This window comes from Lithobates pipiens, unplaced genomic scaffold (genome assembly GCF_037356315.1).
Source record: "Lithobates pipiens isolate NorthernLeopardFrog02 unplaced genomic scaffold, aLitPip1_a1.2 Scaffold_23, whole genome shotgun sequence".
Classification (NCBI taxonomy): Eukaryota; Metazoa; Chordata; class Amphibia; order Anura; family Ranidae; genus Lithobates; species Lithobates pipiens.
In genome coordinates this window covers 91,845,731-91,860,243 of record NW_027507785.1, presented here as the reverse complement: position 1 = coordinate 91,860,243, position 14,513 = coordinate 91,845,731, and the positions used below count along the sequence as shown (strand labels likewise).

Here is a 14,513-nt window from a genome sequence, read left to right as displayed (position 1 = left end):
CCACACACAGTCGGAATATCCGACAAAACGGTCCGATCGGACACATTCCGTCGGAATCTCTGACCGTGTGTACAAGGGCTAAGAGAAGAGGAAGGGGAGATGGGACAGAATGGGGAAAGGATGTGGACAAAGAGAAGGAGAATGGGAGGGAATTCATGAATCAAGGACGTGTACGAAGAGAAGGAGGATGGGAGGGAATTCATGAATCAAGGACGTGTACGAAGAGAAGGAGGATGGGGAGGGCAGAAGGTCACCAGGACTTATAGTCATGTTGTGGTACACTGGGATGAGGAAGGTAACTATCAATAATAGCAGGTCCCAGTACTGTTTATGTCCATCAGTAGTTATATCCAACAGATTTTAAAACAATTTTAATTTAGTCCCTTTTAGAGCCACCCATAGATGGTTCTAATCTCGGCCAGTTCAGCAGGGACCAGTCAAGATTCGAACCATGCTTGGGCAAGCTGATTGTACCCAAGTTGATCAATCGATCAACTTAGGTACAACCAGCATGTCCGATTTTTCTACATACAGTTATAGTACTGCCAGTGGTTATAGCCGCTAGCAGTAACCATTGTATTCTGCTGAACGGGAATGCTTCCTGAACCTCATTCTGACAGAATATAATAGCACAGCAGGAGGGATTCCCCCATCAAATCTGACTGTATTAATAAGGGAATCAAACAATTTTCTTTTCTCTGACCCATGGTGAAAGGAAAGAAAATCATATCATCTATGGCCAGCCTAAGAGCAAGCAAGGTCCTCCATGAGTTTAATGTTATTTATTCATGGTAGAATGGGAATATTGTTTTCACAGTGCTGAAACACAGGCGCAGGGAGCAGTCACCGTGTGAGTCAGCACACATTTAAAAAAAAATATTAGTAAAGAGGTTATTATGAGGCAACAGCACAAAAAAATATTTTTGGGTAGAGGGCTATAAAGTTTTGAATAATACAGTGTAACTGATTCCAAAAGTGTCTCAGCATGGGGCATAACCAGAATATGTGCTGCAATTTACCAGGAGAAGAATCACACCTCCAGCATTAGTTCAGGGAGTTTGGGAGCATGGAATGCAAGCACAGAGGTAGTCTTATGCCAACGTGTTACCATTTTGTAACCTGATAGTTGTCAACTCAATTTTTTAAAACCTATCACCAGCCAAAAGAATAGGAATTTTGTCAGGTTCCTACTGCCATCTGCAATGTCATTGGACAGATTTCCAAATGTGCGGTAGTGCATTAGGTGCTGACGGTCACTTGACCCATTACGCTGACTCCAGGTCGCATAGCCCGAAACCTGAGTGGCACAGCCCCTGCTTTTCAGATCAAAGGTTAGTTTTCCTTGAAATGACTGCTACTACCCTGCATAACAGACTCAACTACTAAAGCATACCTAACTTGAGTCCATTTTCTCATTTTCAAAACCTGCATTGTGTATCTGTGCCTACAAATCATCAGTATCCCACAAAATCAAATAATTGTGAAATATGGTAAATGTTCTTTAAATTTCTGTCAAAACATGCATAATTTTTTATGTACATGAATGTTGCAAAGTGTTTCTTTTCACATAAAGAAGTAATTTTTATATTGGCAAGAGTTTTCCTTTAAGAAGATCAATTGAAAACACTGTTGAATCTAGGGGTCTTACATTTGTCAAACACATTTCGGAGCCAATTTCTGCATCTCAAGGCAAGTTTAAAATAACTTTTTACTAGTAATCAAGAATGGTAATATAAAGCAAACACTTCCCACATGTGTTTTACTCTGTAAATACCACTTTAAACTGCTTAACTGCCTTACTAAAATGTCTTCATAAGTCTGGTAATAATTTCATCAAGTAGATCCTGCTTCTTGGGTTCTATAGAGAAGAAAAATGTTATTTGTATTTAACTATAAATGAGGAGTAAAACGGAATTAGAGGCTATATTTATTTTTTATGCAGCGAGTAAACAGACATAAAACAAGAATTGGATGAGATTGAACATCTGCGGAGCTTATGTACTGAGCAGTGAAGAGGAAAATGGATTTATGGCAGAATAATATCTGAAAATATGTAATCGGAGGAAGAAGCAGCCCCAACACAGCAACAGGTAACCCAACAAAAACGATATTCATTCAAAGTAAAAATGAATAGTGATCTTCATTTCATGTTATATGAATTTTGTGCTGTGCTGGTTACAGACCTCCTAGCAGGTGTATACAGTAGGTTAAAAAAGCAACACAAGAAAAGCTGATGGACATCTATAATAACCTGAATCTTCATCCTTGACTTATTGTAATAATACAGTAATTCAAGGATTACTTGAATTTTGATGATTTACTTGTATTTTCTCCCAGTCAGGGTGTAAGGCCATTCTATCTTCTGCCTGAGCTCAGTGCTGAAAACAGATACTCAGAAATGTCATATATATATATCCCTGACTACGTCCAGATTTCATCAAAGAAAACCAAAGGCTTAGCTAATTGATTGTTGTAACATTTTCCAGAAGTGTGAACAGTTTTCATTATTAGCCCAAATCTCAGGCAAGAGATGATCAACTTCCAAGAGGACCTTACAGCCTAGCACTGAGCTGACACATCTGCTCTGACAAGAAACGAAAACAAGTGAATAATAGCACAAATCTGTCCCTAAGAGGTAAGTTTGCAATACTGTAACAACTTGAGACTAGCAAATCAGATTCTTAAATATGCTTATTCATGAATGTTTCTTTTTAAATGAGCTACAGGGCCAAAAGCTGGATGATGAAGTTGACACTATTGTGGAACAAGCTTCCAATTTATGGTGTCAAAAAGATCACTCCAGGGGCTAAAACCTCAACTAAGTGGTTTGGAAAATGTATGTCAATTTTCTAGTAGAAGCAAGGCCATGAACGGACTCTTGGGATGGTATGCATGTAGGCAGGCTGTGCTATTTGTGCATTATTTAGAGGCTGATCCAGACCCGGGTTCTTTGGTCCCAGGCAGCCCACCTGTGATATAAAAAGGAAGAAGGCTAAGGTCCAGGGCTCTCAGATCATGATTTGGCCCATACTGTGAAGAGGGACTGTTGCACCTTGCACAGGGGTTCCAGAAAACATCCAAGTCATGGAGAACACCGGCATGGATTACCACTTTGCAGAGGTATGCCTGGGCAGCCACACAGCTATTGTAAGGGTTAGGGATTGGATTCCTTATTAGACTGTAATGTTGTTAACTCTTCAGTTAAGTTGCATCAACTGTTCTGAGCCCAGTCTAAAGTTATTAAAAGGGTGCATGTTGGTTCTGGCATATCTAAAGAACCATGGTCTGTAAAGCACAGAGGGGTATGAAGTAACACCACTACCAAAGGTCTACTCAGCAAGGACGTAAACAGGAGAAGCATAATTGTTAAGAAGAACCAAGCACAAGTTCAAGACACAAAGCAACCAGTCGTTAGGTGTGGTAACTGGTAAAGGTGATAGGTCCTCCCGTAGTGAGGGGGTCAATGTCAGGCTCCCTCCCTAGCGGTTGGTTTTAAATAGCAACCAGTACTGAACCCGAAATACTGAGATACATGACCACAGTCTACTTCAAGTCCCGGGCATTGTTGAGTGCGCTCCATGTGAGAGGTAACCCCACATGCAAGGTGAGTAAGCATCACCCAAATGCAGAGTGATGGGCAGTTTACAGTAGCTTAGGAGAAAGCCAGGGGGGATTGGAAATAGGCAGAGCTAGATGTGTTCAGCCAATGGCACTATACCCTGGCACCTCCCATTGTTGATGACATCAGTCCTGCCTGAAATAAGATAGTTAAACTGTAAGTGGGTGCTGAGGAGACCGGTCATGCAGCTCACTGACAGCAGGCAAGGGTGACCGGTCTTCTCAAGAGGAAGTGAAGGAGCTCCCACACTTTGAAGAAAGCCTTTAAAGACCTACTGCTACAGAACAGAGAAGAATAACAAGTAGGGTAATAAAAATCAAAAGGTCAGCTTTTTACCGAACTTGCAAAAATTATTATTTGTGCTTGGATATAAGCTTGTGATGATCATCCTGTATATATATATATATATATATATATATATATATATATATATATATATATTTCATTGCTTCATGTTAACAAAGTGGAATATGGTTGGCAAGCTATGACACAACACAATATAATGCAGTCCAATATCTGATTATGAGAGGAATTCAAATACTGCACAGACCTGGAGCTGCATATGGTTAAAGCATACTTGGCATGCACTTGATATAATTGGGGTATCTGCCGTGTCAAGGGAATGTTTCATTCAAAGCAATGACCCATATTGTACTGAACAAACACATACGTTTTTAATCGAGAACAATAGTTTAATAAAGCACTTCCCAACCCTAGTGAAAGAAAAGTATGTGCTTGTAGCAGATCTGGCCCTAAATCAAAACATTTATTTGAAAAAAATAAATTTGGTTAGCAGTCACACCTAGAAGATTTAGTCTAATTTTCTAAATTGCCTGAAGAAAAGCCTGTGGGTCTTGCTTATAGCAACCAATCAGCTACCTCCTTTCATGCTGTAAGTACACATTGGTATTTTGAAAAGAGAAGTTGATTGGTTGCTGTGGAAATAAAGGCTACGTGCACATAGGTGCATTTGCCCATGTAGCAACGACACTGTGTATTTCTGGCGTCTAAGTCATCCTAGAGCTTTGTAGACATGAATGGGTAAAGTGACTGTGCATAGCTTTTTGCGTAAAGCAGAAAATGCAAATGTACCGAATGGAATTAATGCATCTTTCATGTCTATAGATGGCTTGTACGCAGCTCTAGAATATCGAAACACCGAAAACACTGAAAATATGCAGCACCATTATGCTGACAGCATTATGACAGCCATGCAGACCAATTTGATGCAGTGTTCGGCGTATGGTCTGAGCACTCACAGGCTGAACCCCCACCCCTTCAACCTCTGCAGCAATGCTGGCAGCACTCATATGTCTATTTCCCAAAGACAACCTCTGGATATGATGCTGAGCATGTGCACCCCGCTTCTTTGGTTGACCATGGCGAGGCCTGTTCTGAGTGGAACCTGTCCTGTATGTTCTAGGCCACTGTGCTGTAGTGGAAAACATGAGCACCAGGGAGATCCCAAGGAAAAAAAATTTGCCTGTTGATCTGCCAGAAATGGACTCAGCTCTTAGGCCCCTTTCACATGGGATGGATCCATTGGACGGATTCCGCTGGCTCAGCAGCCCACTGAGCATGATGACAGGTCCATCTCCACTCACTAAGCAGAGACGGACCTGTAAAAGCCTGTAAAAGCCCCGCTGTTCTCTATGGGGAGATTGGCTAAAAATGGAGAACCTGTCTGTCTGTTTTGAGTAGATCTTGCCTGATTGCTTGGTAGGAGGGTGTCAGCGGACACATATCAGCTGACATCCATCTGTCCATAGAAGTCAATGGGTGTCTCGCTCGGATCTGCCTGAAAAATGGACAGGCAGATCCAAGCGGGCCGATTGTGTGAAAGCGGCCTTAAGCTCTGCTGTGGGCTCATAGCATGCAATATTTTTGTAGACTGAGTGGTATCAGCCCTGCAGAATTGTCTTTTGCTAAACGACTCAACCACTCCTACTCTCAAATCTTTATAACATAAAGGCTAATAATTCTATAGCCCAAGATAAAAACAAGAAAGAGAACAAGGAGAACATAGGAAGTGCACAGAGGACACAGGATAGCTCTGAAAAAAATATGTTTTTTTTTACACATCAAACAAATATAAAAATGTTTCCAATGGTATTATACACAAACAAAAAGAAGCAAGTAGGAGAAGTTCAATGTTAGGGTTTAAATACACCTTAAAGTGTTACTAAACCCAGGATCCTGCATTCACTATATCTGGTTTCCCACAGTATACAGAACATGGAAATGCAATTGTTTTAGTAAATGCTAAATACCTTTTCTCATTAGCAGTATATAGCAGTCTTGTGACTTCTATCAGTGTCTGGTTAAAGCTTGTAGGAGGAGTTTCCATTCTACTCTGACTGTCCTATAAGGTTGCAGGACCCCTGACCCTCTGTCTGGACAGTGCTGATTGGCCCTGTGCTGATCATATGCACCCTCCCAGGAAAAAAAAAGAACTCTCTAGCAATACACACCAAACTGAGCATGTGCAATGTGACTCCAAAGGCTCTGTTCTCTAAGGAGATGGTTTGGGGACAGTGGAAGACATGATCAAACAGCTTTTCTACATGATGCATAGGATTAACCCCTTAGGTTCCATGCTGAGTATAACAAGCATGCTTTACTGCATATACAGACTGATTTTACTTTTGTGGGTTTAGTAACACTTTAAGTCAAAGGTGCAAATTCCAATAATAAGTAGCAACTACTATGTTCCTACAGGTCAATGAAATATGATACCTAAATTACACATGGAATCATTCATATCAGAGCTTGGCCCTAAGGCAGTCTTAACCACTTAACAACAGGTAGAACATAAAATCTCCATGCAGATAATGTCCTTGGTGGGAATTCCATTCAGAACCCCATTGCCACTCCAAGAACTCAGTCCTAAACACTTTAGCACCTATCCAGAAAATCATTGCTGCAGTTTACTTAAACCAGGCCTATCAAATCATATAGACTTTTCTAGATCTTTGTATGTGAATAACTTTTACATTTCATGAAGCTTGACACTGCTTTATACATACTACTTTACATGCATTAAACCTCGCGGCTCTGTAGACAGAAGGATAGTTGACAGTGACAAGCAATTCACAAGGCTTCGTCAACATTAGTATTTGCTGCCAATTACATTCAACATTTATCCAGCCGAGCCGAGTGAGGAGAATGGAACGCTACATTATTCTAGGAAATCATCACTTTTTCCACATAAGAAATTCTGGAATCTCTGGTTAATAGACTATGTCAGGTTTTTCAAATACAATACTGAACTTTGGAGGCTGAGTTGTCATTCTTTGTTACAGAGTGAGGTGTGCCTTGAAGATAATTTAGCCTGAGTTGATATGAGTTTACTTCTAAGAGCAAACTGTTAAGTCACAGGAGTGTGGGTGAGGCCGCGAAATGTCCTGATTCTTCAATCAAAGAAAAGTAGGATAGCCTCTGGAAGCACAATTCCAAGACCAACATTTAGGATGTGATGGCAATACGAGGCAAGAGAAATGTGAGGAAGCCAGAACACTTATTACATATGGTATGTAGGTTTGCTATATATGATTTATTTTGCCAGTAGTCCACAAAAAATGTTCAGTAAACTTATGGTCATTAATCATTCGGCACAGAGACAGTTCTTTATTCTGCAAACCTGTCAAGTGATGGGCACTAAACCTAGAGTTGTGCAGTATCAACTATAAAGCCTCGTACATACGATCGCATTGTTGGACAACAAAACTGGAATTTTGTCCGAAGGGTTGTCTTGCATACCAACAATCACAAACGTAGTGACTTACTACATGGTTTTTCAGCTCTTTAGCGCCATCCTTTGGATTCCTTCTGCTAATTTCGTGTTAGTAGAAGTTTGGTGAGTGTTGATTCACGCTTTTCATTTCGCGCTTTTCATTTCACGCTTTTCATTTCATGCTTTTCAGTTCGTTTCTGAATGGCCGTTCATGAACCAGACATGTTGCAGAATTGGAGGAGATAACGTATATTAATTACGTAATATTATTGGCCTTGGAGTTATTGCTTTGACATAATTTTTTTGGTTGAATAATGATTTGATTTGGTATATTTTCTATATTTTTGGATGCATAGAATGCACCTTTTGATTAAGTTCTATTGGCAGATAAAATGTCTAATTTTATTTGTTTTCTTTTTTAATGCACAATAAAAAAAAATGTGTAGAATAATACTTGGCTATGTGTTTTACTTCAATTGACAGTTTGGGAGTAGGCAGTTACATTTAAAAAAATACAATGTACAATTGAGAAGAGACACCAACAAAGTTGTAACTTTGATCTTAAAAACTACGGAAATGGTGTTGTGGTAGCCTTTGAAAATTCGTTTGCAATAACTCCATCAGTATCACCAGCAAAACAGCTTCATTATTATCCCATTAAAGATGAAGAGAATTGTGCACTTCATTTCGAGATTTCATAATTTACTATGTCACGAATGTTAATTCTCCATTACGAACGCTAGTTTACAAGACCGACCGCTTCTGGCTCGTCCTTGCTTCCAAGCATGCGTGTTTGTACTTTGGACTTTTGTCCTACGGACAGACTTGTGTACACACGCTTGGAAAATCCAACAACAGACATTTGTCCGTGGATAATTTTAAAACCTGCTATCCAACATTTGTCTGCAGAAAATCCGACAACAATTCTCTGATGGAGCGTACAAATGGTGGAATTTTCTGCCAATAGCCTATCATCACACAATTCCCATCAGAAAATCCGATTGTGTGTATGAGGCTTAAGGTGCAACATCCAACTTTTTTTACTTTCAATTCCTCCCCTTCCCTGTCCAAGTAATGCTGGAGCCCCAAGAAATCCCAAAGCTCAGACAAACCCCGTGCAGCTTCCTAAACACCAGTGCTTGGTGTCTGAGTAACCTATTGCTTACATACAACAATCAATTAAAGGAGAAGTACAGTCAAAGCTCATTTGGCTGTACTTTTCCTGTGAATCACAGTAATGTAGTTCATTCTGCACTCCTGTGACCCGTTTTCAGCAGAGAGCGGGCTGTCTGATGAAGTCACAGACGTCGGTCCAGGCGCCGCATCATCACTGCAATGGTAGCCGCTGAGGACCTGAGCTGGCTGCCCCCTCCACAGCTCAGTGCTCCAGTGAGCACGGAGGGGGCAAAGCAGAGAGCTGTGACTGACAGTCTGCAGCTCTCTGCTTGTGGAGCTGTCAGAACCGAGTGGTCGGCAGGGTTTGATCGCTTGGTTCTTAGAGCAGATGCCCAGGGGGATCGATGCAGCATCGGACCGTTTGGACCGATGCTGCATCCACCTAGGCAAGTGTGAACATGGAAAAAGAAAGGAAAAAAAAAAAACTTTTACTTCTTTTAAAGATATGGTTAAATAAAATGAATGACATCACACTCTAGCTCCACCCCTTGCATGTCTCCATAATAGGCGCCCTCTGGAAATTGAATATATATATTTTCTAATTAATTATGGGTATTAATTGTATATTTTTTTAGATATTTATTTATAAGGGCATAGGATTATGTTTCATTAAAGTGGAAGTAAACTTCCATTGATTTTTTGTACCTATAGGTGAGCCTATAATAAGGCTTACCTATAGGTACTGTAAATATTTACAGTTTAGGAAATATTTACTGTATACTGTACCGATGATGTCATTAGCGCATGCACCCCTGCCATTTCTTCAGAACCCTGTGCCATTACCGCCATCTCCTGCGCACATGTTTGCGATGTATACTAGCACATTATGCCTTTACTTAGCAGGTCAGAAAAAAAAGGCAGCGCTTTACTTCCTTTTTAATTATTTATCAATTATGTGCACTCATCTATGTTTTACTTAAACATGAGTATTAAGATAATAGTAAATATTTTTGAACTTAAGGGGACAGTGCACTTTTTTATGTAGAATTAAAGACATGGGTAAAGCCCCACACACAAGATCATACAAAACAATACTGCTTTCGAAGCGATCCTATGATGATCTGATTGTTAGTACACAGCTTTCGTCCAAAATTTTTCCGAAGGGACAAACACAACATTTTTGAGAATTTTAGAACTTTAGTAACCTATTCGTTTGCACTATGAAGACTAGCATGTAAAAAAAAAAGGACAATCATTCGTCCAATTATCTCATCGTGTGTACTAGGCTTAAAGGGGTTGTAAAGGTAAAAAGAATTTCACCTTAATGCATTCTATGCATTAAGGTGAAAAAACATCTGACAGTGCCGACCCCCCAGCCCCCCGTTTTACTTACCTGACCCTCGAAAAGTCCCACGCTCGCCTCCGACATCCTCTTCGCTGCTCAGCCTGGCCGCGGATTGGCTAGAGTGGATGGATTGAAAGCCCGAGCTGCTGTCAATCACATCCAATGACGTGGGCAGGGCCAAGTGATACAGTGAGCGGCTATAGCCACCGGCTGTATCACAGGAGCGTGCCCGCAAGTACTTCTCACCATGCGAGGGAGCTCGCATGAATGGGGAGAAGCTGAGACAGCCGCCGAGGGAGCCCAGAAGAGCAGGTTCTCTGTGCAAATGAGCTGCACAGTGGAGGTAAGTATAACATGTTTGTTATTTAAAATAAGAATAAAAAAATTCCCTTTACAACCACTTTAAGTCTTTACATTTCTTAAAGGGACATACATGTGGTGTCATCATCACACACCCACCACCTGAGACTATATACAGTAGCGCTACTTAAAAGGATCAACACTATCCAGTAAACAATGCCCAAAACATCACACCAAAGCCAACATGGTGTGGTAGTAAAAGGCATAAAATAGCTATAAAATGGGGGAAAACATTTACCATAAAGTTGTACACCATCTATAATCCCATATCTAAATAGCAATATGCTTACTTCAACATGTATGCCCAATCTTGTCAAAACGTCCTAAAAATTACTAAAACTTATTTGCTCAAACCACTACCCTTAAAAGTTTTATCCAGATGTGACATTATTGGTGTGTGGCCTGGGTTCCCAGGCTGGTACAAGGTATCTCTGTGGAGGACAAAGGACGCTCAGCATCTGGAGTGGTGCTGCTTTTTTTTTTGTATCATTTAACACCATACAAAACTTGTTTAACGGCTTAAGGACCGCTCGCCGCAGTTGTATACTGCGGCAGGTTGGCTCCCCTGCATGAGTCGCCATCCTTGTACATCGGCTTGCACAAGTGCAAGTGCAGATGGGCATGCCCCACCTGGGCACGCTCTCCTGCCCGCTGCATGCTGCAGGAGTGTGCTCGCGGGTTGGACGGATTCGATGTCCACCGACGACCCACGATCGCTTAGTACAAAGGTAGAATGGGGATCTGCCTTTGTAAACAAGGCGGATCCCCATTTTGACAGATGACATGACAGAGATCTACTGCTCCCAGTCATCTGGAACAGAGATCTCTGTCATATCCCAAGCAGCCCACCCCCCTACAGTTAGAACACACCCAGGAAACATAGTTAACCCCTTGATCGCCCCCTAGTGTTAACCCTGTCCCTGCCAGCGTCATTTTTACATTAATCAGTGCCTTTTATAGCACTGATCCCTGTAATAATGTCACTGGTCCCCAAAAACTGTCATTTGGGGTCAGATTTGTCCGCAGCAATGTTGCAGTCCTGCTAAAAATCACAGATTACCGCCATAACCAGTAGCAACAATAAAAAAATAAAAGTCCTTAAATCTATCCCTTAGTTTGTAGATGCAATAACTTTTGTGAAAACCAATCAATATGTGCCTATTGCGATTTATATTTACCAAAAATATGTAGAAGAATATATATCAACCTAAACTGATGAATAAATTAGTTTTTTTTTTCGTTTTTTTAGATATGTATTATAGAAAAAAGTAAAAAAAAAAATGTTCCTTTAAAATTGTTGCTCTTTGTTTGTTTATAGTGCAAAAAAAAAAGAAAAAGAAGCGATCAAATACCACCAAAAGAAAGCTCTATTTGTGGGAAAAAAAAAGGACGTCAAACTTGTTTGGGTACAGTGTCGCACGATCGTGCAATTGTCAGTTAAAGCAATGGAGTGCCATATCACAAAAAATGTCCTGGTCATTAAGGGGTCTTTCTGATCCTTAAGTGGTTAATATGTCTGGGAATCTGTTTAAGTAGCAAGCCTGGACAAAACTTTTAACCCCCCTGACGGTATTCCCGAGTCTGACTCGGGGTGGATTTTTTATACCAAAAGCGGTATCCCCGAGTCAGACTCGGGACCGCATCGCTGGATCCAGGAGGAGGTTTACTTACCTTCTCCCTCGGATCCAGCGTTGTCTCCCCACTGTACGAGCGAGCCGTGTCTCGCTCGATGCATTACATCGCCGATCTCCGTGCCCTGCGAGCGTTGCGACGCACGGGCACGGAGATCGGCGCCAAATTCAAAAAGTGAAACAAACAGTAAACATACAGTATAATGTAATCTTACAGATTACATTGCTGTATGTAAATATTTCACATCCCCGTTGTCCCTAGTGGTCTACCCAGTGTCCTGCATGCAGTTTTATATAATAAAAACTGTTCTTTATGCCTGGAAACTGGAGATTGCCCATAGCAACCAAAACTGTCCCTTTACATCAAAAATGATTTTAGACCAGCTAGAAAACAGCGATAATAAATTAGAATCACTCGCAGAATTGAGCGATAGCGATTTGTGGGGAGATCCGTCATCAAATACTGAAAAGTAATGACAGTGACAATTCTGCAACTGAGCAAATTTCAGTGTTTTTGATTTGATTACATTATTGAATAATTTTTATTATTGTTATATTATTATTTGGTACAATTATTTATAATTATTTATTATATTATAATTTATGATTTAATTTTTTAAACTTTATCATACCCGGGATGTCTGCTAGACTCTGGTTTGGACAGATTTAAGTGAGTTATTCCTAAGAATTGCAGGACTACAATATAAAACGCCAAATTTTCATGCAAAATAATGGTACCGCTTTTAGCACCTAAAATCCGAAATAATCGTACCGCCAGGGAGGTTAAAAGGTAAATGCAGGATTTAAAAAAAAAATAAACATTCGTACTAACCTAGGTGGATGCAGCAGTGATCTGCTGCTGCATCTGTCCCCCATTGGCTCTATAACGAGAACTGAGCATTCAAAGACTGCAGATCATTCAGGACTCAGGTCCACTTAGCACAGATTGGAGACTGTTAGTCACCGCTCTCAGCTCTGCCTCTCCAGCACTTGGAGCGCTGGACTGTGGAGGGGGTAGAAGTGGTTGGCTCAGGCTCCCATCTGTGCTCTGAGAGGCTGAGCAAGGTGCCTTTCAGGGATCTAGGCAGATCCTGACATTATTGTCAGGATCCTTACAGATCCAAAACTTGCCCTGTGATGTCAGCCGACAGCAAGCTTTGACCCACTGTTGGCTGAATCTGGGTCCAAGGAGTGTAGAACTAAGTGCACTGAGAAGTGTGGCCAAAAGAGCTTTTGTCATACTTCCCCTTTAAGGGATGGAAGAAATTGTTTGACTCAATGATGGCATCATCGAATGCTCTAACAAACACGTTTGCAGAATGAATGGAAATCTAACAGTGTATGGCCAGCTTTACATACACACACACACACACACACACACACACACACATATATATATATATTATATATATATATATATATATATATATATATATATATATATATATATATGTGTGTGTGTGTGTGTGTGTATATATATGATGATATATATATATATATATATATATATATATATATATATCAGCCATGCACTTAACATGACAACATACTGTATATTTGATGCTAGTTATAATGTAAAAGGTTGAGTGGGCACTTATAATCCAATTTGTATGTTAATGCATGTTTAATGCAAATCATCCAAGGAAATGCAGTTTTAAAGTTGCACATGAAATGTCCCCGTCATTCTCTGCACTGAGAGAAAGGTTAACATTGTCCAAACTTCATGAGTAACACAGAGCAGCAAATATACACTTGTTAAAAGACACTTCATTCGTAAATGAAATAGGAAGCCAGCTCAATTTGTCAAGATGGCAAAGCCTAGTGGTGAATGGCGGCTCAAATATAAGAGTCATGACACTGTACAGGCTCGCTGTGCTATGTTAAACATAAATAATCTCAGCTAATGTGTGACAGCTAACGTGTTTGTTGTAATATGTAGAGAGGTGAGGAAACACCTTCGTTCAGTGATGGTGGCAGGTTTCCTAATACTGAAATATCTTTCAGCTATACTGTTTATATTGCGCAGTAGCAACACTCGGGCCTCCATCACACTATCCTTTACGTTAACACAACCACGTTCCCACATGTTAAAGTGGTTGTAAACCTCAGATATGAAATATGAACAAAGCATATCCCTCTATAGTGTGTACTTGTCTCAATTATTGCCTCATACACACGATCAAACAATCCGGTGGAAAAGTCCGGCGGACTCAAGTCCGCCAGACAATCTGCCCGTGTGTGGGTTCCGGCGGACTTTTTTTACCCAAAAGTCCGGCGGACTAAGAAAGTATTTTTGCACTCCAATCTGTCCGCCGGACTCACATTTCGGAGGACAGTACGGCCGTGTGTGTGCCAGTCCGCCGTACTTTTGAAATGAACGGACTTTTCCCGCCCAGAGAAAAGTCCGCTCATTTTGAGCGCGTCTCCAGGTAGCCGGGGCCAGCGAAGGAGGTGTCGCTGGCCCGTCACCTGGTATGGACTTAAAGGGGAATCCCTACGCCGAAAAATCGGTGTGGAGGTCCCCCCTAGGTCCATATTAGACCCTTATCCGAGCGCGCTACCCGGCCGGCCAGGAAAGGGGGTGGGGATGAGCGAGTGCCCCCTCCCCTCCTGAGCCATACCAGGCCACGTGCCCTTAACATGGGGGGGGTGCCAAAGGATGCTGGGACTGTGACATCATAATGGGTGGGGACATCATCCGGCGATGCC

The 14,513-nt window shown here is 41.1% G+C and overlaps 1 protein-coding gene and 1 long non-coding RNA gene across 6 annotated transcripts in view; one reads left to right on the top strand and one right to left on the bottom strand.

The window, feature by feature from the left end:
• Positions 1-14,513, bottom strand: part of ERC2 (ELKS/RAB6-interacting/CAST family member 2) — a 1,374,577-nt gene that overhangs the window by 581,288 nt on the left and 778,776 nt on the right. The gene's annotated exons all lie outside the window — the stretch shown is intronic.
• LOC143927736 (uncharacterized) overlaps positions 6,979-14,513 on the top strand; it is a 75,999-nt gene continuing 68,464 nt past the window's right edge. Inside the window, exon 1 of the long non-coding RNA XR_013262312.1 lies at positions 6,979-7,148. This is a non-coding gene — a long non-coding RNA (uncharacterized LOC143927736). The remainder of the gene's footprint in view (positions 7,149-14,513) is intronic.